The sequence below is a fragment of the Phyllopteryx taeniolatus genome, chromosome 10 (assembly GCF_024500385.1).
Source record: "Phyllopteryx taeniolatus isolate TA_2022b chromosome 10, UOR_Ptae_1.2, whole genome shotgun sequence".
NCBI lineage: Eukaryota > Metazoa > Chordata > Actinopteri > Syngnathiformes > Syngnathidae > Phyllopteryx > Phyllopteryx taeniolatus.
This window is the reverse complement of record NC_084511.1, coordinates 27314882-27334752: the sequence shown is the minus strand read 5'-3', so window position 1 is coordinate 27334752 and position 19871 is coordinate 27314882. Positions and strand designations below refer to the sequence as shown.

The 19871-nt window shown below is 44.9% G+C and overlaps 1 protein-coding gene and 1 long non-coding RNA gene across 5 annotated transcripts in view; one reads left to right on the top strand and one right to left on the bottom strand.

Moving 5' to 3' along the window:
* Positions 1-19871, bottom strand: part of lingo2 (leucine rich repeat and Ig domain containing 2) — a 289552-nt gene that overhangs the window by 140146 nt on the left and 129535 nt on the right. For 2 of the 3 annotated variants that reach the window (XM_061787552.1, XM_061787551.1), the window contains exon 3: positions 9348-9882. The exons of the other annotated variant lie outside the window; for it this stretch is intronic. The gene's annotated coding sequence lies outside the window, so the exon portion shown is untranslated. The remainder of the gene's footprint in view (positions 1-9347; positions 9883-19871) is intronic. 3 annotated transcript variants of the gene reach the window in all.
* Positions 1656-19871, top strand: part of LOC133484649 (uncharacterized) — a 39870-nt gene continuing 21654 nt past the window's right edge. For both annotated transcript variants that reach the window (XR_009790453.1, XR_009790454.1), the window contains exons 1-3: positions 1656-2289; positions 7982-8033; positions 19312-19527. This is a non-coding gene — a long non-coding RNA (uncharacterized LOC133484649). The remainder of the gene's footprint in view (positions 2290-7981; positions 8034-19311; positions 19528-19871) is intronic.

Genomic DNA, 19871 nt, shown 5'->3' with positions numbered 1-19871 from the left:
TTGATCTGTTCAAGTTCCTTTATAGGAGCACCCGTCAGGTTTTCATTCAATGCTACGAGCTGCTCAATCAGCTGCTCTCAAACACTCAAGTGTTATTTCATCGCTCGTTTACATCCGACGCCGTTCGATGCCGACGCCGTCCGTCCCTCTGCCGTCACCGCGCATTTCCCGCCATTCCGACGTTTCCTCGTCCCCCCCCCCCGTCCGTCCGTCCGTCTTCGTCCCATCTGCTGTTTCCGTGTCACCAAAGATCTTCCCCCCTCGCCTCGCTCAGTTCAAATATTCACTTTGTGCTCTTTCAAACAAAAGCTTACCAACCAACACTTGGAAATAATTGCGTCTCAGCGGGGCCGGTGGCGGAGAAAAGCGTGCTGGGGCGGGGGTTGCGGCGTTCAGAGGAAGTGATCAAATGTGGCCTTGAGCCAAGCGCCTTTGTAGATGGCCTTTGTGTTGCCATTGATCCGGCGGCGGATACACACGAGGAATACATTATTTATACACTTCTGCTTCCCCCCCCCCCCGCTTTACTTTCCTGTCTGCAGTTGAAAGTAGCGAGTTGCAAAAAGGTAATGGGATCAGAAGGATGTCGCTGCGGTTAAAAAAGGAAACGAGGGCCACCGTGGATGAGGACCAAAGGCGACCGACGGCAGCGTTTCATCTCCAGTCCTCGGTCTGCGCTGTACACAAAGTGCGGTTGTCACGGGCACGCAAAGTTCCGTCGTGACAGGCTAAACCAGAAGCGGTTTAAATCATCACGCTAAGGAGACATATTTCATCCGATAGGAGACTGCGGGCACAAAACGGAGTTTTCGAGCCAAGTGGAGACTGCAGAATATAATACTGCAGCGTTCACTCATGTTAGCGTTTTCATTGAAACGAGTTCAATTGTCTTTTGAAATTTACTGTAGACCAGTTTTCATGAGCACAAGGGAAGTTAAAGACTTATTTTATCAGAGAGGAGACTGCGGGCACCGAGAAAATGGAATGCTGCAGTCAAGCGGAGACCGTGTAGTTGCACAAGCAGCATGGCGAGCTAACGATAGCATGTGTATTTATTGGCGGAACAATTTCAACTCACTTTTGACGTAGGAACGCAGTTCGCTACCATTTTATCCGAGGGGGTGAGTGTGTGTGTGTGTGCGTGTGCGTGTGCGTGCGTGCGTGCGTGCGCGTTAACTTAATCGGCACGTACTGGAAACACTGCTAACACTTCTTCAGAACACCAGCAAGGCTTTAATGTCCCTCAAGAGGAAATTCTATTTTATACTTGCGCCAAGTCATTTATTCAGCCCTTAAATTCCTCTTATTTTGATGCATTGTAAAAATTGTACACAAACACACACGCACGGGAATTTAGCGTAATGAACCCGAAGATAGGCCCCGCGGGGCACGGCCACGACCCGCGTGAGGAGAAGCGGTACGGAAGATGAGCCGACGTCGACGTCGGCGCCGTTTCAACGTCGTCACTCAAACGTTTTCCTCTTTCATCCGCCTTGCTCACGACTTCACCGATTCAAGACATTTCAAGGACTGTCACTTCATACGTGCCGGGCTGGGCGCCATTTGAATAATAATCACCAAAATAATAAGGGAACTTTTAACGTTGCCGCACGAGCGTGCAGCAAAATGTTTGCATTGCATTCTTCCATTCTAACTTTTTCAGATTTTTTTGGACTACGTACGCATCTACTTTCATTTTTGCTAGTTTGGTTGGTTACATTTCGCCCATTGTAAGAATGATTGACTGACTTCCATTTGCTATGTGAGGGTTAAGGTTCAACCAATGGGTTAGGGTGAGCCCAGCGTTGGCCTAACCCTCACCCGTTGTTCGAACTACTATCTATCATGTTTCATTGTGCTGCCAATGTTGTCTAACTAACTAACTAACTCCCAGCAATGTATTGTTCTTAGTCTGAGTTTAGAAATGTCCCAGCTTCCTGGAATGCATCCTGTCCGACGGGATATTGTCTCGGTGTCCAGTTTGTGCACTCCAATTTCTATTTGCTGGAGTGACACTCGCACACACAGAGAACTATGTTGAATCTGCCTACAGTTGGCTGCACAAATGCCCTCCGGGCTGTGACCAGAAGAGGAGAAGCTGGACAAGGTGACTTCAACCCCAGGCCCCCCCTGACCGTCCAGAAAATAGCTCCTCGTGCTGGAGGAATTCAACTGCGAGCTAATTTCAGCGCATCGATTTCACACCGAGAAGGCGTGACGACGACACGCGGTGACGAGAGCGGAGGCTCGTGTTTACCCGGAGACCGAAGGTCAATGAGCGTCGCGGTGGTACGTGATCGACCGTATGTATGTCATTTACAAGCCCCGCTAGAAACCATAACCCAGGCTCAAACCCTCATTTAAAACCATAACCCGAGCTTTAAACCTTAGTTTCAAACCTAATCTTGAAACGATAACCACGGCTTGAAACCATGATTACAAAGCCGAACCCTGGCTTGATACCCTCATTTCAAAGCACAACCTAGGATCAAACCTTAAAATAAATCCCTTACCCTGGCTTAAAACCTGAGTTTCAAACCCTATCCCTGGCTTGATACCCTACTTTTAAACTCTACTTTGAAACCAACCCTTGCTTGAAACAGCAATTGACCTTTGACATCTCGTACTCCATTGCAGGCTTTAAAGGCTAATTTGAATTTCAAACCCTATCCCACGCTTGAAACCCTAACCCACGTATGACGTCGCATTGTACCCGATTGGCCGTGAAGGTGACGGAAGCTCCGAGCGAGACCAATTCCACCGACGGGTCCGTTCGCCGCCCGAGAACGCCAAGGACAGCGCCGCGTCGTCGTCGTCGATAGCGAGTGGAGTCGGGCTCGGGTGATCGCTCAGCCTCGTGATGGGGAGTCATGGATCCAAAACCTCAATCAGATACACGATCAATGAGTCAGGCAGCCAACAGGGACGTTGTTCTCGTTCTGCTAACTTCTGTGTTGACTGCGATGCTCATTTCATTAGGTACACCTGCCTACAGTAACCTGATCAATGTTTGAAATCTTGAAACTCTTAAAACCTTCATTCTAGCGTGAAACACTGGTAATTTGAGACCCTCACCCTAATCGTTCTTTGAAACCCATTTGATAAATTCAGAACCTGGCCTCATCTTGAAAACCTAATTTCCAAGTGTGAAACCTTAACCCTGGCTTGAAAACCTAACTTGAAACCTAATTTGAAACCCTACCGCTTGTTTGAAACCATAGCCCAGGCTTAATCCTAATTTGAAGCTCTCTTGAATCCCTGTTTAGAAACCCTAAGCCTGGATCGCAACACTACTTCAAAAAGCTAACCATGGCTCGAGATCCTAAATTGAAACTCGAATCTTTGACAGCCCCGATTTGAAAACCTAATTTGATTGGAATGTTCTATTTGAAACCCTCATTTCAAAACTTAGTCCGAGACCCTCATTTTAACCCCTAACCCAGGCCTTGTTAACGCCACTTCCATGAGGTTTGTTCAGTATTATTTTGACTTCAAACCGCTGACTCTGCACTATTCAGATGTTTGTTTTAATGGAGGTCAAAGTCTACTTTGAAACTACCCGAGGGGCTCTTTCTCTCCCCTCGTCCGGAGCCCCCGTTTTTTTCCCACTAGCCGAGTCACCTCCAACCTCCTTCTGACCTTCGCTAATGCTTCTTGTCTACTCTGGCACAAAGGAGCCTTTGCCAAGGCGCCGGTTGCCCTCGGCGGATCCGCCCGGGAACGAGGCAGCGGCCGCCGGGCCCGTGTCGCGTCGAGGCGGCCCGGTGGCCCGCGTAGCCCACGTAGCCCGTCTCGCTCATCGCAGCGGTGCCCGCCAGCCCACCTGCCGAAAAGAGCCGCTTACTGACTGCCTGCGGCCCCCAGCACGCGTCCACCCGACGCACTTAGTGACCAATAGAGGGCGCAAGAGATGCAGGTCCGATTTAGTGTCCTCAAAAGAGGAAATACAAAATCCATCCATCCATCCATTTTCTGAGCCGCTTCTCCTCACTAGGGTCGCGGGCGTGCTGGAGCCTATCCCAGCTGTCATCGGGCAGGAGGCGGGGTACACCCTGAACTGGTTGCCAGCCAATCGCAGGGCACATACAAACAAACAACCATTCACACTCACAGTCACACTTACGGGCAGTCTCCAATTCATGCATGTTTTTGGGATGTGGGAGGAAACCGGAGTGCCCGGAGAAAACCCACGCAGGCACGGGGGAGAACATGCAAACTCCACACAGGCGGGGACGGGGATTGATCCCCGGGTCCTCAGAACTGTGAGGCTGACACTCTAACCAGTCATCCACCGTGCCGCCCCGGAAATACAAAATGCTTATGCTAAATAAAAGCAAAGCAATTTTGGGTGTGGGTCTGAATGGTCTATATACAAATAAAAACCTTTGTGTGTATATATATATTTTTTTTTCTCTCAATAAATTCAATGTTTTGTTAAAAAATACATGGTCGTTTAGAAAATTAAAAATCTAAAAATATTTGATTATATATGATAGATAGATTTATTTGAAAAATGTCGTTTTGTTGTCATTCAAAACATGGCTGTGATATGATTATGTTGCAGTTTAAGTATATATAGTACATACATTTTTTTAATTTGTGAAAATATAGATTAGAATTTTAAAAAATATTGATTTTCTTATACTTAAATATTTAGATGTCATGCTATAACTTATGTAATATTTATATTTTAAGTTCGAATTTTGAAAATATATAATTTCACATTATAACTTTAAACATTAAACAGAAAATATGTACATTTCATGTTAAATTTGTATTTAAAAAAAAAAAAAAGCTGCTGCTGTGTTTTAAAAATGTAGAAATAGAAATTTGTAGCAATCATTTAAAAATGATCTACACTGTTATAATTAAAAAGTATATACAGTGGGTACGGAAAGTTTTCAGACCCCCTCAAATTTTTCACTCTGTAGTATTGCAACCATTTGTTAAAATCATTTAAATTCATTTTGTTTCTCATTAATGTACACGCAGCACCCCATATTGGCAGAAAAAAAACCGGAATTGTTGAAACTTTTGCTGATTTATTCAAAAAGAAAAACTGAAATATCACCCAGTCATAAGTATTCAGGCCCTTTGCTGTGACACCCATATTGAACTCGGTCGGGTGCTATCCATTTCTTCTGATCATCCTTAAAATGGTTCTATACCTTCTTTGGAGTCCAGCTGTGTTTGATTATACTGATTGGACTTGATTAGGAAGGCCACACCCCTGTTTATAGAAGACCTTACAGCTCACAGTGCATGTCAGAGCAAATGAGAATCAAAGGAACTGCCTGAAGAGCTCAGAGACAGAATTGTGGCAAGGCACAGATCTGACCAAGGTTACAAAAAAAAAGTTCTGCTGCACTTAAGGTTCCTAAGAACACAGTGGCCTCCATAATCCTTAAATGGAAGACGTTTGGGACGACCAGAACCCTTCCTAGAGCTGGCCCTCCGGCCAAACTGAGCAATCGGGGGAGAAGAGCCTTGGTGAGAGAGGTCAAGAAGAACCCAAAGATCACTGGGATCACTGAGCTCCAGAGATGCAGTCGGGAGATGGGAGAAAGTTCTACAAAGTCAACCATCACTGCAGCCCTCCACCAGCCCTCGGGGCTTTATGGCAGAGTGGCCCGACGGAAGCCTCTTCTCAGTGCAAGACACGAAAGCCCACATGGAGTTGGCTAAAAAAACACCTGAAGGACTCCAAGATGGTGAGAAATAAGATTATATATATATTATAATAAGAAATAAGACAGGACGACCGGTTGCAATGGAAGGAAAGATGAATGCGGCCAAGTACAGGGATGTCATGGACGAAAACCTTCTCCAGAATGCTCAGAACCTGGGCCCAAGGTTCACCTTAAAAAAAGACAATGAGCCTAAGCACACAGCTAAAATACCGTAGGAACAGCTTCAGAACAACTCCGTGACTGTTTTTGAATGGCCCAGACAGAACCCTGACTTAAACCCAATTGAGCGTCTCTGGAAAGACCTGAAAATGGCTGCCCACCAACGGTCACCATCCAACCTGACAGAACTGGAGAGGATCTGCAAGGAGGAATGGCAGAGGATCCCCAAATTCAGGTGTGAAGAACTTGTTGCACCATTCCCAAAAAGAATCATGGCTGTATTAGCTCCAAAGGGTGCTTCTACTCAATACTGAGCAAAGGCTCGGAATACTTTTGGCTGTGTGATATTTCAGTTTTTCCTTTTTTAAGGATTTTTTTTCTGCCAATATGGGTGGGGTGCTGTGTGTACATTAATGTGGGAAAAAAATGAACTTAAATGATTTTAGCAAATGGCTGCAATATAACAAAGAGTGAATATTTTAATGGTCACCTGATCCAACATCATTTCAAAGATAGTGTGTAATTTGGCACCACCATTGTTGCTTGACATACGCATCTTCCGTTGCGCTCCGTCTGCAATTTCAAACTCTCCTCAACCGCAGCACAAACCGAAATGGACTAAATCCCGACACACGAGCAAACACACATACCGGCGTAGTCCTTTACCGCTAATACGGAAGAACAGCCCGCGATGAGCGAGTGAGAACGTCTCGGTACGCCGGTACATCTGCCAGAGCGTATTGAGGCGGGGGTCTCGTAGGGACGACTTCGGACGGCCGGCGGGACCCGGTGCACATTTGGCCGCATCCGGTTCCAGCTGACCCGACGGAGCCAATTGCAATTAAAGGCGTCAAATATGCTGCAATGATTGGAAGCAATGATGCGACTACGATATGCTGAGATCAAGCGTATAAGACTCGTGTCAAGGTTTCATGTGATACGTTGTTGGGAAGAAAGAAGACTTTGTCTCTGTCATCATTGATTTTTGTTGTTGTTTTTTTTTTACTCCAGGTCCTTGGACAAGCTAAAAATATAGCGTTGTGCTCCTGAGTGAAGGCTTTGGTTTTTTTTTTAAACAGCTTTGGCACCGAATAGCATCAATATACTCGACTAGTGGCTTGGACAGATGACAAATGACAAATGGGTGGCAGGTTTAAGGGTTAAATTGCTGTGGTTATTAGTTGAACTGATCTTTGGATGTATAGCTCCCAATTGGAATTTAAGTATATATTTATGCGAATTGTCTCTTAAATAAAGACAGAATTTTCACCATTGTTTTGGTGGAAAGTTTCAGAACATATTCACATTTATTCATGATTATCTTGTTGCAAATTGTGTTGCAAATCATATGAGCAGTTAGAATTTTTTTTAACCAAAAATGATTTCAACAGTGAGCGTGCACCATTCAGTTATGCGTCCTTTGTAAATGTATCAAAATTGAAGTTGTGGCAGCGCATGGCGCATGGGGGGAAAAAAAACCCAAAATGTTTCCAACAAACCAACCGCTTTTGAAGTGGAGCTTTTAACTGAAATTTTGTAACATTCATTTCTACAGGAGACATTTCTTTTCACAGTGTGAACATGGCGCACCATTTGATATGAGTGCGCCCGCGAAACTTGCCATTGTTTGGCCCTCACAAGTGCAACAATGTCATTTAAGTGTTGTCAGTGCACCCTTCACTTGACAAAATTAGCACCAAAAAAAACAAAACAAAAAAAAAAGTGACTTTTATTGAAAAATAGCAGTGGATGTGTTCTCCATCCCCATTGGACCTGGTGGATATTTTAAACTTGTCAGCCAATCAAAAAAGCGATTCACCGAGTGGCCGACGAAATGCAAGGTTTGAGGAGATTTTTTTTTTATTTTGAGATTTTGAGAGGAGATATTTGTTTCACTCGAATTTGAAGGTGGTTTTTGAGCAGGTTTTCTATAGGCGACATCACACGACAACATTCACACAGAAAAAAATACATTTCTCTGGAACCCATCATCCAGTTTTCAAAATTCCTGGTGCGTTGTACTCTGGTTGAAGCGGCCAACCAGACTGTCACCTTTGGAAAATCTTGTCACATAACCAAGATCAATCTTTCACTCCAGAAAGCCTTGACAGTCTTAATTGTGCTGTTCACAGATTGAAGTCCGCCTTGTGCCGGATGCAGACAAAGCAGCCTGGTAACATCCAGGTAAGTAAGCGAGCCGCCTCGATGGAGTGTTTTTTTTTTTCTTTAACAGCGACCACAATATCCCAAAACCCCGAAGGGACTGATTATAGAGTTTTTAATCTCACGCACCTCGAGGGCCACACCACAATTTGGGACTCGCCTGGTGTAAAATCGTACGTACCCTGAGGGACACCCGCAACCAGCTTTTTACAGGACACAGCACGGCAAGATTTCCTGCTGGCAAATCACAAAATGAATCCTGTGGTTTCCTGTGCGTGAAAAGGTGCGCTTGACAGCGGTGAATAACGCCCACACCCCTGCCTGTCTGTCCATCCTGTGAGTCAGTGGATGCAGAATCACCCAAGAGGAGAAGAAAAAAAAAAAGGAAAAACGGGTGTCTTTTGTCTTTGGGTGTTGGAGGATAAAAACACCACCTACTTGAATATACCCAGTTTTCCGCAGAGGTAGGTGAAGATTACGCGCCGTTAACAGCTTGGGCACACCTAATTCAAAGCAATCTTCAACAGATATTATATATATATATATATATATATATATGTTTTTTTGTTGCTTTTAATAGCACCTTAATGCTCAACAAAGGCAGCGCGACAAGCTTCTCACCCACGCAGACACCAGCGCCACTAAAGTCGAATATAGCCTGCTCCACGGACGAAACGAAGAGAACGTTTGAGTGCATCCGTGCAGGCCGACGGCTTTGCGGCGGTCACTTGAGCCACCTATCGGCTTGTCATCAACTTCTCATCAGCCACTGCAAAGGGGAAATACTTCTTATACGCCTTTTTTCTACCCGTACGCACACGGAAGGGGACGTTGAATTGTCACCAGGTGTGTTCGTATTCACTCATTTCAAACATTTCACAAGGGTGGACCCGCCAAGAAAGGATGCACAGGAATATATTAGAATCTTTTTTTTTTTTTTTTTGCACCTGCCTGCCTGGTGATGATGCATCCAGACATGAAGCATTCAACTTTTTTTAAGAGGGAGAAGAAGAAAAAAAAAAAAAAAAAACACCCCCCCAAAAAAGCGGGGCAGCAACAGCACAGGGCGCAAATTGGAGACATACAAGATACAATGAGTCCTCTGTGATAGCGGGCTTTAACATGCACGCAGCATCTCGTTAGGGGGATGGCAGTTTCACGCGCTCAGGTGCACAAGTATGCAGATAACCAACACCGCCTGCCCTTACCCCCCCCCCCCCCCCCACCCTGCCACCCTGCCACCCCCATCTTGCCATCAAAAGGAAGAGAGTGGGGGGGCTAAAGCAGACATTCAGAGTACTGCAACTTTGCGCAAATATTGCGTGAACGTCTTACCCGCAGCAGCAGCAAGAGAGGAAAAAGAAAAAAAAAATCCTCCTCCAAGTCTATCAATCCGAATCCGATCCGAATGACGACGCACGCCTAATCCGTGTGAAAAGAAAAGCAGCAATGTGAGGAAAGTGTCCGTCTGTAATTCCTCCACGAGCGCTCCTCTTCGCGACTAGGGTCGGGCGCTGCAACCCATCCGCAAAGGGGGGGGGAAAAAAAGAAAAAGAAAAAGAAAAATTCAAACTGGCAAGAGGAGGGGGACGGCAGACTATTCCTGTCTCGCGCGTCCTCCCGTCGTCTATTGATTTCAGCCGCTCGCGCGTCTCCTCCGCTCGGCGCCACCTGCTCTCCGGAACATCATCTCAAGCAGGATGGATGCTGAGGCAGCAGCCGAATTGGGAGAGTCCGGCTCCCGCTCCCTCTTCCGCTCTCTCTCCATCCTCCTCCTCCTCCCTGCACCTTTTCTTCCCTCGCTCCTCCCCATCTTCATCATGGTTGCCTTGCACTTCTGCTCACTCAAAAAACCAGACACGCTTCAAGCCTATTAAAAACAAACAGTTCCACATAAGTGAGTAAGTAACAAAACAATACGAATTCATTAATACAGTTACTTCATTTTAATTCATTATTGAAATATTTTTGTCAAAGAAGTCAAATATATACAGGGGGGAAATTAGACCAAAAACAAAACCACTGAGCCTTGCGACCTCATTTGCTACACATAAGTGTGGTAGTAGCACCACGAGTGGTACGCGGGTATTGCGTGTCACATTTAGCTTCAAACACAGCTGACGTGTGTCTGCAATAAGTGGGAACGGCAAATGATTGACACCTCATCAGTCACGCCTTCTGTCTCTGATTGTTTTTCCTCAGGTGCGGTAGCTTCTTAAAACTCCATCGCAGATGATTTTACTCACGTTCTACTGTCAGGTCATACTGACAGTTTTAACAAATGTGGCATTTGAGTGCTGTAAATATTTGGGTAACAAAAAAAGCAGGCACATAAAAAAATTCGTAGCAATCAGGCAACATTTCAAGGAAAAGTCCGTCTTCGTCCAACACCTGAAAATGGGCAAAATAGCCCTAAAATGGCCGCCGCAAATCAACCTATCAATCAATCGACCTACTGTTTCCTTCCCGTCATGGTTTCTTGATATTTTTCCTGGGACGTCTACCAAATTTCACGTTGCTAACGGAAACAGGAGCACAAATATTGGGGGAACCAACACATTCATTTCCCGCATCTCTTGGAATGGATCTCATTGTAAAATAGCATCTTGGGTGTGTAACAAATCCTCATTGGAACACACAAACACAAATAACCTGGCCAGAAGTGTGACTCGATCACAGTGCGAAGCGCAATTAGATCAGATGTCTCGAGGAGAGTCTCCCCCTCCCCTCTCCTCTGCCTCCCACCCACGACGCCGCGTCGCATCCGAGCTCCATTTATCATTTACACACGAGGCCATTAACACCGCACGCGATTTGTCATGCACGGGAGCCGAGTGACAACAAGGCACGCTTTTTTTTCCCGCACACCTGCTGTGACTAAATGATAGAGCTCAAGCCCCACGACGTGACCAAACCCGGACCCCACACGACCGATCGCGGCGCTTTGGTTCCGTTTTGACAAAAGTACTTCCGATGAAATGGTGGATGTTATTCTTTAATTATTCAAATACTTCAGAATGCAGCATCTGAACTTCAAAGAGGAGGCTGTCGGACATAGCACACAACACAACACAACACACGCAAACACAAAAGAATACACCACAGGCACAAGAAATGTGCAACGCACACATACACACACACATCACAAAACAAAACCACACCACGCACACAAACATTAAAAATCCAGAAAACACACACAATTATGCAAAACACACCGCACAAAACCACACACACAAACAAAAACACACATAAAAAATAACGTACAACCACCAAAACTCACAGACAATTACACGACAACAACAACCACAAACCAGCCACAACACAACAACACACACAAACACAAAACAAACAAACAAACCACATAAAAAAGACAACCAAATACAAGAAACACAACATGCAAACAAACACTCCCGCACCCCCACACACACAAATCCCAAAAAGGAAAAACATAAACTCAACACACAAACAAAAGCAACCACACACACAACTAAACATGCAAGAACATACAACCGCAAAAATACACAAGCACAGACAAAAACACAAACACACGAGAAACACAACCACAAAAACACAACTAATCATACAATAACATACAACCACACACAAAACACACACGCACAACAATTATCCACCCTATAGTAAGTAGCGACACACACACATTTCAGCAGTGAGGCACCTTTGCAGAGAACAAGTGTGCATTTTGCTCACGTCTTTGAATGCTAAATAGTAGCTCCATCTGGTATACATAAATCGCAAAAAAAACTAAAACAAAAACAAAAAAAAGTCATCTTTAAATCCGTGAAAGTTGAAAACGCCTCCCCCCTGCGCACATCAAATCAGTCACATTCAAATGTTTTTGGGGTTCCATGCGAGCGCTACAGCTTGCGTACAAAGCTGGCTAAAGCTCTGGTCCGAGGAGCCAGCGCGCCAGCGCCAGCGCCTGCGTCTCGTTGCCGAGCGACTGCGGCGTCCAACCAGCTGGTCGTTTCCGGCTGGAACAACCTCGTCTTGTTACCAAATCACGCCAGCTGCTCTGGGAATTTCTGGCAAGCTTACAATGTTTCTTTACATTTTAATGATGTCATTACTGTATTTTTTTACAAATAAAATACAATGTAATAAAGTGCTATATGTCTTATTAAAAAAAACACATTACAAGCATTTGTTGGGATTTTTTTGGCGAGAGGCTGGAACGGATTAATAACATTTCCATTCATTTCAATGGGGAAATGATGCTTTAAAGATAAGTGTTTTGAATTACCAGTATGCTCACGGAACAAATTAATCTCATATCTCAAAGCACCACCGTAAAATGGTTTCATTTTTTTTTTTTTTTTAAATTGATAAACTTTCACATAACGTATCATGGCTCAAATAGCTGTTGTGGATTTTGCCATTCAGCTCCTCGTGCAAAAAGTACTGAAACATTGAACAGTTGGACATGTTCATTCAAAGGTTTACAGAATTTCAAATCAAGTTCACCTGGAAAGGTTATAGTGGATTTCAGGTCCAAAGTGGTAGTCCCGAGCTATTCAAGTATTCAAAAGAAGGCTCCGATCTCCTGGATGAGCCCTAAAAGTATAATCACTTTTAAAGACTTTCTCAACTATGGCTCTCTAAAAACAGCTACAAAGACAAAAATGACAACAGGGACCAAATCAGTGCCTCTCATCCTAATTGAAGCTTTTGCACAGCCGCTCTGGTTCTGCAAAGCTTTTTTTCCCCGACCCAAAACACAGACGACGACAAAAACGGCGCCCGTTCCTTCTGCCGGAGCCGCCCGCGTCCGAGCATTCATGCGCAGAGGGGGTTAATCGCACAGCGGCGTTCAGATGCCAGTCATCAACTTAACGGGCAAGGCTGGCTCGGTGTCATCGACACACTCATTTTTGTCACAGGCCACATTCTAGTTGCAGTTGCCCTCACAAGGCCGTTATAACAGTGAAACCATATCGATGTTTAATTGTCTTATCATATTATTACATATCGTATACAGTACACAACAAATGGATGGATAACTCGTTTTCAAATCAGAAGTCAGTTAAACTATTGTTCAAGTGACTTTGCAACAAAAAAGTTTGGTAACAAAAAAGCAAGAATCATGACTTAGCGGGCCACATAAAAGGATATCGTGGGCCGGATCAGGCCCTCGGGCCTTGAGTTTGACACCTGTGATCTAGAGCATGGTGCCACTACCATGCAATCATTAGCACATTTTAATGGAGGCTTCAAAAAGTTGAATGCTTAAACCACACAGAAACTCTCTTGGGCCTGTATTTAGTTTTTTGTTTTTTAAGGATTTCGATGATTTTTAGGAGATCAACAGCAAAACAGTCATAACCATGACTCACACCGACCGGTGTCCCGGCTGTTGCGGTAATTGAACATGAAAAGGACAAAGCTCAAAGCAATGGGTGAACAAAAGACTTTTGGCACGCAATCGCGTTGCTTTGTGATGCCTAAATGGGTTGCCGTGGCGATTGAAAGTGAACACGACAATGCTAAGAACGGGTGAAGAAAACATCCATCCATCCATCCATTTTCTGAGCCGCTTCTCCTCACTTGGGTCGCGGGCGTGCTGGAGCCTATCCCAGCTGTCATCGGGCAGGAGGCGGGGTACACCCTGAACTGGTTGCCAGCCAATCGCAGAGCACATAGGAACAAACAACCATTCGCTCTCACAGTCATGCCTACGGGCAATTTAGAGTCTCCAATTAATGCATGTTTTTGGGATGTGGGAGGAAACCGGAGTGCCCGGAGAAAACCCACGCAGGCACGGGGAGAACATGCAAACTCCACACAGGTGGGTCCGGGGATTGAACCCGGGTCCTCAGAACTGTGAGGCTGACGCTCTAACCAGTCGGCCACCGTGCCGCGTGAAGAAAACAGTCGTAAGATAAGTAATAACAGGAAATTGAAAGTGAACAGGGCGAGGCGAACAGAAATCAAAATGTCATCGCATGTTTGAGTAAACAAAACAGTTGAATAAAAACATAAGGAATATATCATCCATCACGTGTCCGCTTTGACAGGAACCTGACTGCTTTTTCGCTGCCTAAAGAGGCTGTGGTAGGAAATGAAGGTGAACAGGACAAAGCTAACAATCTGTGAACAAAATTGTCTTGGCGACGAGCTAATACGGCGCAACGCTTAGAGTGTCACACGCGACCTTTAGCTGCCTTAATGTGGTGCTGTAAAAATGGAAAGTGAGCCTGACAAGGTGAACAAAACAGTCTTTGATAGAAACACGTGTCACTCCACACATTGCGTCACACGGAATCGAAGCGTTTTTTGCTGTTGCTGCCGTCGAAATTGAAACTGACCCAGACAGAGTGAAGAGCGGGTGAACAAAAGAGTGTCGCCATAAGTAACGGCACATATAGTTGTTGTAGAAAATGAAGTTGAAATAAGAACAGCTAACAGCAACCGGGCTGTGATCAAAGATCAGTGACGATGCCTTCGGTGTCTCGGGAATCAGCGGGGAACGTGCGGCTTTCCGAATTGCCTGTCAGCCAGCCGTGCTTTCGTTTGGCTGCGAAACCTGCTGCCTCTGTGCTTGACAGTGTTTTTGGTGGTTTTCTTTTTTTTCCAGTCGCCGTTCTGCTTCTGCTGGGAAACGGCAACCTTCATTTAAATGCAAGCACGCATCTGTACGAGCTCTCCATTTGAACACAGGTTTCAAAATGAGCCAAGTATTCGCTTATTCAATGTAAATCACCTTGATTGGCAGGAGTGCTTGAAGGAATCCCAGGAATCTCATCTTTATTCGGGGGGGGGGGGGGGGGGCGGTGACCCAGCGCTAGATGTACACCGAGCCGGTCGTCACAGCTCATCGGCCGCGAGGAAGTGTTGCTACAATGTCCTTGTTTGCACTGGCAAGTGTCCAACGGAGCTTAGCGCTTGTGGGGTTTTTGGTTTTTTTAAAGTAGCTTTTCAGACCCTACCGTAAATCACACAGAGTGATTATTCAGCACACGTCATATGGGATCTTTGCATAAAGCTCCGAGTTACTGTTTGCCGTTAGCTTTGTTTCGTTCACTATCAATTTCTACAGCAGCCCGTTTAGGTAGCTAAAAGCACCAGTGTATCCAATTGTCAGACGCTTACGTTCACTCCATTAGTTTACTACTGATTTGTACCGCAGCCCGTTTAGGCAGCTGAAACCAACGATCCTCTTGCGACACAATGCGCCTCGTCACTCGCTATGAAAGACTGTTTCGTTAACCGTTTTTGTCTTTTATCGATGTTGACAGCAGTTAAAAGCAGTAAGTTTCCTGTGACGTTATGTGCATCATCGCTTGTTATCGAAGGCAGTTTGCTTCGTCCGTTGCTGTTAGCATTGTCCGCTTGACTTTTCCTTTTCCTTACAGCCGCCCATTTAGGCAGCTAAAAGCGTTACGATTGCTCACCCGTCCTACGATCGACCGCTTCGTTATGCTGCTTACGCTTGTCAATAACAGCCCATGTCTCTTCTTTTTTTTTTTTTTTGCATTGAAATGCTCGCCATAAAGCCACACAATGGAATTGTTGAGTTCAACAGGTTGTAGCACTTTGAGAGTCAAACACAAAGAAACTTCGAGCACCCCCGGAGGTAAGTGAAATGACGCGTCGCCGCCCCCGTCGATCAACAACTCAATTGACACCCTTTCACGTTAAGGGAGAAGTAATTAAAAGGACGCAGCTCATTACGCCTCATTAAAATAAAGATCAGGATAACAGCAGCACATTGTCAATGTTAACCCGGAGGCAGGGAGGACACATTTGGGCCCGAGGAGGAAACTGGCTTTCTTTAACAAATTCCAATAGCGCTTTCAAAACAAGTAGGCTCTCTTTAAGATAAGGCTGAGCTTCAGAGTGGCGCTTACTGTCTGCGTTTTTCACCCAAAATGTGGAGGATTATTATTTGTAACTTAAGAGAAATTATGCAAATACGTTAAGTCTACAGTTATAGTGTGGCAATCATGTTTGGCTAAAGCAGCAGAAGCAAAGAATCCGCGCTTCAGGCAGAGTTTGGAGCTTCCCCTTTCTTGATTTGATTAGCTCTTGCTCCCTAATTAGGTCCAAGTTGGCTTTGTCGATACGGCCAATTGCAAATAGTTACTGCAAAGCATTCATGGCATGAGTACAATTGTTTTTTTTTTAAATCACCATTTCATACCTTTACATTTATAGTTACTTCCAATTTGCCCCTTCCAAGCAGCCCGTTGAGGCCGCTCAAAAACCCCAAGCTCGCGTGACACTGTGCGCGTCGTCAATTCTATAACCTTGTCATAAAAGATTCTTTTGCTCACGTATTGCTGTCAGCTTTGTCCTGGTTACTTTCAAATTCCGCAGCATCCTGTTTTCGGCAGGTAAAAGCGCTAATATTCCTGCGACGCTATAAACATCGTCACTCGCTATTATCGAGTCATCGGAGACTATTTGGTTCATGTTAATATCAAAGACTGTTTTGTTCACCCATTGCGGTTGGCTTAGTCCGTTTCTGCAGCAAAAGGCAGCGTGATAATAACACCTGTATTCACTGTACCCATTCTTAAAAGGTTCACCACAGTTTGGTATCAAAATGTGACAATAACCCATCCATGTCCAAGCTAGCAAAACATGAGTCGCCTTGCAGCTTTGTGTGCCTTTCAAGGTGTATTTTTCTGAAAATGCTGGTCAAATTGTCAATTGTACTACCTCACTTGCACTTGATTTTAGGGTCTTCAATTTATATCTAGATATATTTTCATAACCCATTTTAGGTCAATTATCTGTCACAAAGGAAAGCACCATTTAATTGTCAACAATCATCAACAAAGGGGGCTCAAAACATATTTTGGCACACTCCAAAAATAGTGCATTACTCTGAGAATGCCATGCAAATCAAATCAAAAAAGAAGAAGAAGATTATTCCTACCCTGACCTACAGGAGCATTTGCGTCGTCGGCAGCCTCCTGGCAAGAGCAAAATGCCACATATCTTTTCTGTCTCCCTAATAAGAGTCCCCCAAACATTCATTAGGATGATCCCGTGTCAGGGCCTTCCAAAAACATTACCAAAAAAAACAAAAAAAAAAGATCTCGTAGGATGCGTCTAACAGCGTCGGCCCCCGTGGCAAGGTCCTGCGTTCTTACCGAGCTCGCCATCCGTCCGGCGTCCCTGTATGGCCATTGTCACTACACATGGACATCATCCGATACCCCCCTCCTCGGCTCCCGGCGGAGGACGTCTCTTATTTGCAAAGTAAATACAAGTCCTTTCGGGGGCACTTGCATTCATACCCGATCCCGTCATTCTTCTCGGGCTCAGCCCGCGCCATTTGTTGTGCCGCCTCTTGGAAGCAAAAAGCGGGAACTGAAGAGCTCAACGTTTATTGTACACAGTAACAAAAGAGACACACGCCACACAAGCTAAGGAGTGGAAGAAGGCAAAGAGGAGCTCGCAGGATGAGCGAAAGGCTAAGAAACCGAAGAAGAAGACCAAAAAACAACAACAATCTGGACATGAGACCTCAAATTCAAATGTATTGCACTTTAGCTACCTTTGTCTGTCATTAAATTCAAAACAAAGAAAATGGCCAACTTCCTGGTTCTTCACAGGCATGGCTTCACGAGACTTTTTCGTGAGTCGCCTCATAATAGACATGCCCACTGGAGCTTATGTTGCTCAGGAGTTTTCCTGCAAATGACCCAAATAACCCGAAATTGGCCGCTTCCAGTTCCTGGGTCATTTCAGCCATGGCTTCAGCTGGACTTTTTATGTGGATCTACTTATAATACACTTGCCTCCCGAATTTAACGATACTACTATAGGACAGGTTCGTCTGTGAAGAACCCATGGGAATGGCCGAAATGACCACTTCAAGCCAAAATGGCCCAAAAAAAACACTAATTCCCGTGTCTGGACTTTTCGCAGGTCTACTTAGATATGCAGACTGAACTTCATGTATCCAAGCAGAACTTCAAAGGACACTTCATAATGTCCAAATTGATGGTCTATTAGAAACAAAATGGCAGAATTCCTGTGTCTTCTTGAGATTTTGTGTGTCTACTCATGACAGACATTGTTATTAAGTTTCATGTTGCAAGATGAAAGAGGCTTCGGGGGGCTGAATTTTCAAAAAGTCCCGTGGGCACTTACAGAACCCATTTTCTCATTTTCTTCCAAAAAGCAACTTCATCAGCACAGTTGCCAACAACTATGTTATAACCTACTAGGGACCCTCAGATGTGAATGACACAATGAATCATTCACACACTGCGTCAGATTTGGAGTTCAGGTGAATTTTGAATTCGGCGAATGTGAGCGTAAGCGTCCACTTATCCACACCGCCACAAAGCCTCCAATGGACAAAAAGCACACTGCACATTGACTATTCAAAAAGAGCACAGTATTGAAATCCTCCTCCCACTTGGTCGCTCAGTCAACATGACCTCCCCTTGACCCCCTGAATTAACCACCCGGCGGTGATCGGATGCGACCCGACCCCATCCTGGCTCTTTCTACAATAATCTATAATTATCTCTCGAACCTTGAAAGCGATTCTTCTGCTCTCGTGTGTGCAAAGATGCCGTCTGCGGTGGCCCGCTAGACTGCCAGCAATCGCTCAGCAAGTGCCGCCGCATGTTGACGAGGCAGGCGGACGCTTTGGTGTCCAGAGTACATTCTTCTTCATTCAGAGTTTGTCTTCTTTTTCGGATTGTTTCCTTGAACAAACTACGACAGTGTGAACAGCGTGCAGTTAATTGTGCTCTAAAAACACCTTCATTCAAAATCAACAGGCTGAAATCACCTCAGAAAAGCTTGCAAACACGACACCCGGGGAGCGCTAACAGCCATATTCTTGAAGAGCTCGGCTATAAATAATTCAGAGTCCTTTCTCAGCTTATTAGTGACCTTATTGATCCTGGAAAAGATCGCGTTAAGTCTGAGGTAATTGACTCAATCAGATCAATTGAAAAAACTGCAGATCAATCAATATGTCTGAAGAGTCACATTGGGTTTTAGGTTACAGTCTGCGAAAATGTCAGGCTATTGCAATGAACTAAAGCTGCTGAAGAGAAAGACAATGGCTGGATGGAAGATCAGAGTCATGATAGGAAAGCTGGGCTGTAATCTACTGCATGAATTGATGCTTGGAGGACCTAATGTGGAAATAAAACAGACCGACTCGTGTGTGTTTGAAGAGCTTCACAGGAAATGAAAAGCAGACTGAAAGAGGGGGGGGGGGGAACTATTTGAATGAAGACAAACACATTTGACAGCGGCTGTGATTTGATCTTTGACGACAAAAGCGTTTTGTCGTTTTGTGTTTCAGATTCTTCTCGGAGGGACATCCGGCCCGACCAGTGACCCCGGCACAGATGGAAAGACGACTCTGAATTACATCAGAGCGTCAGCAGTTTTCCTATTAAAATCATCCAACTTTGACAATACCATAGACAAAAAAGGCTTCCCAATTGAGCATGAACTGTTTTCGACTGTCTATGACACCTAAAGAAAACCCGCATTTTCGCCACGCTTGCAAAAGTTGGTGAGTTTTCCGGATTTTTTGACCTTGTGGAGCCGAGTTGAGCTCGCTGTTTTACGGCAAGTCAAAATTTGCCGCCTTGCTCCTCCCCACATGCATTGGCAAAAAGTGTACAATTTTTGCAATTTAGCATCGCCAATCTCTTTCCTATAAAGGCTTCCAATTTGGCAGTAATCGGATACACTCTTTAGCACAAGGCTGTATTTGAAGGACCCGTGGAAATGACTAAAATCACCCTAAAATGGCCACTTCAAAACAAAACTTTTTTGTGGGTCTCCTCATGATAGATCTTTTTTTCTGGCTTTGCGGGGGCCACACAACGACAAACTACAAACTCTCTCTCCAAT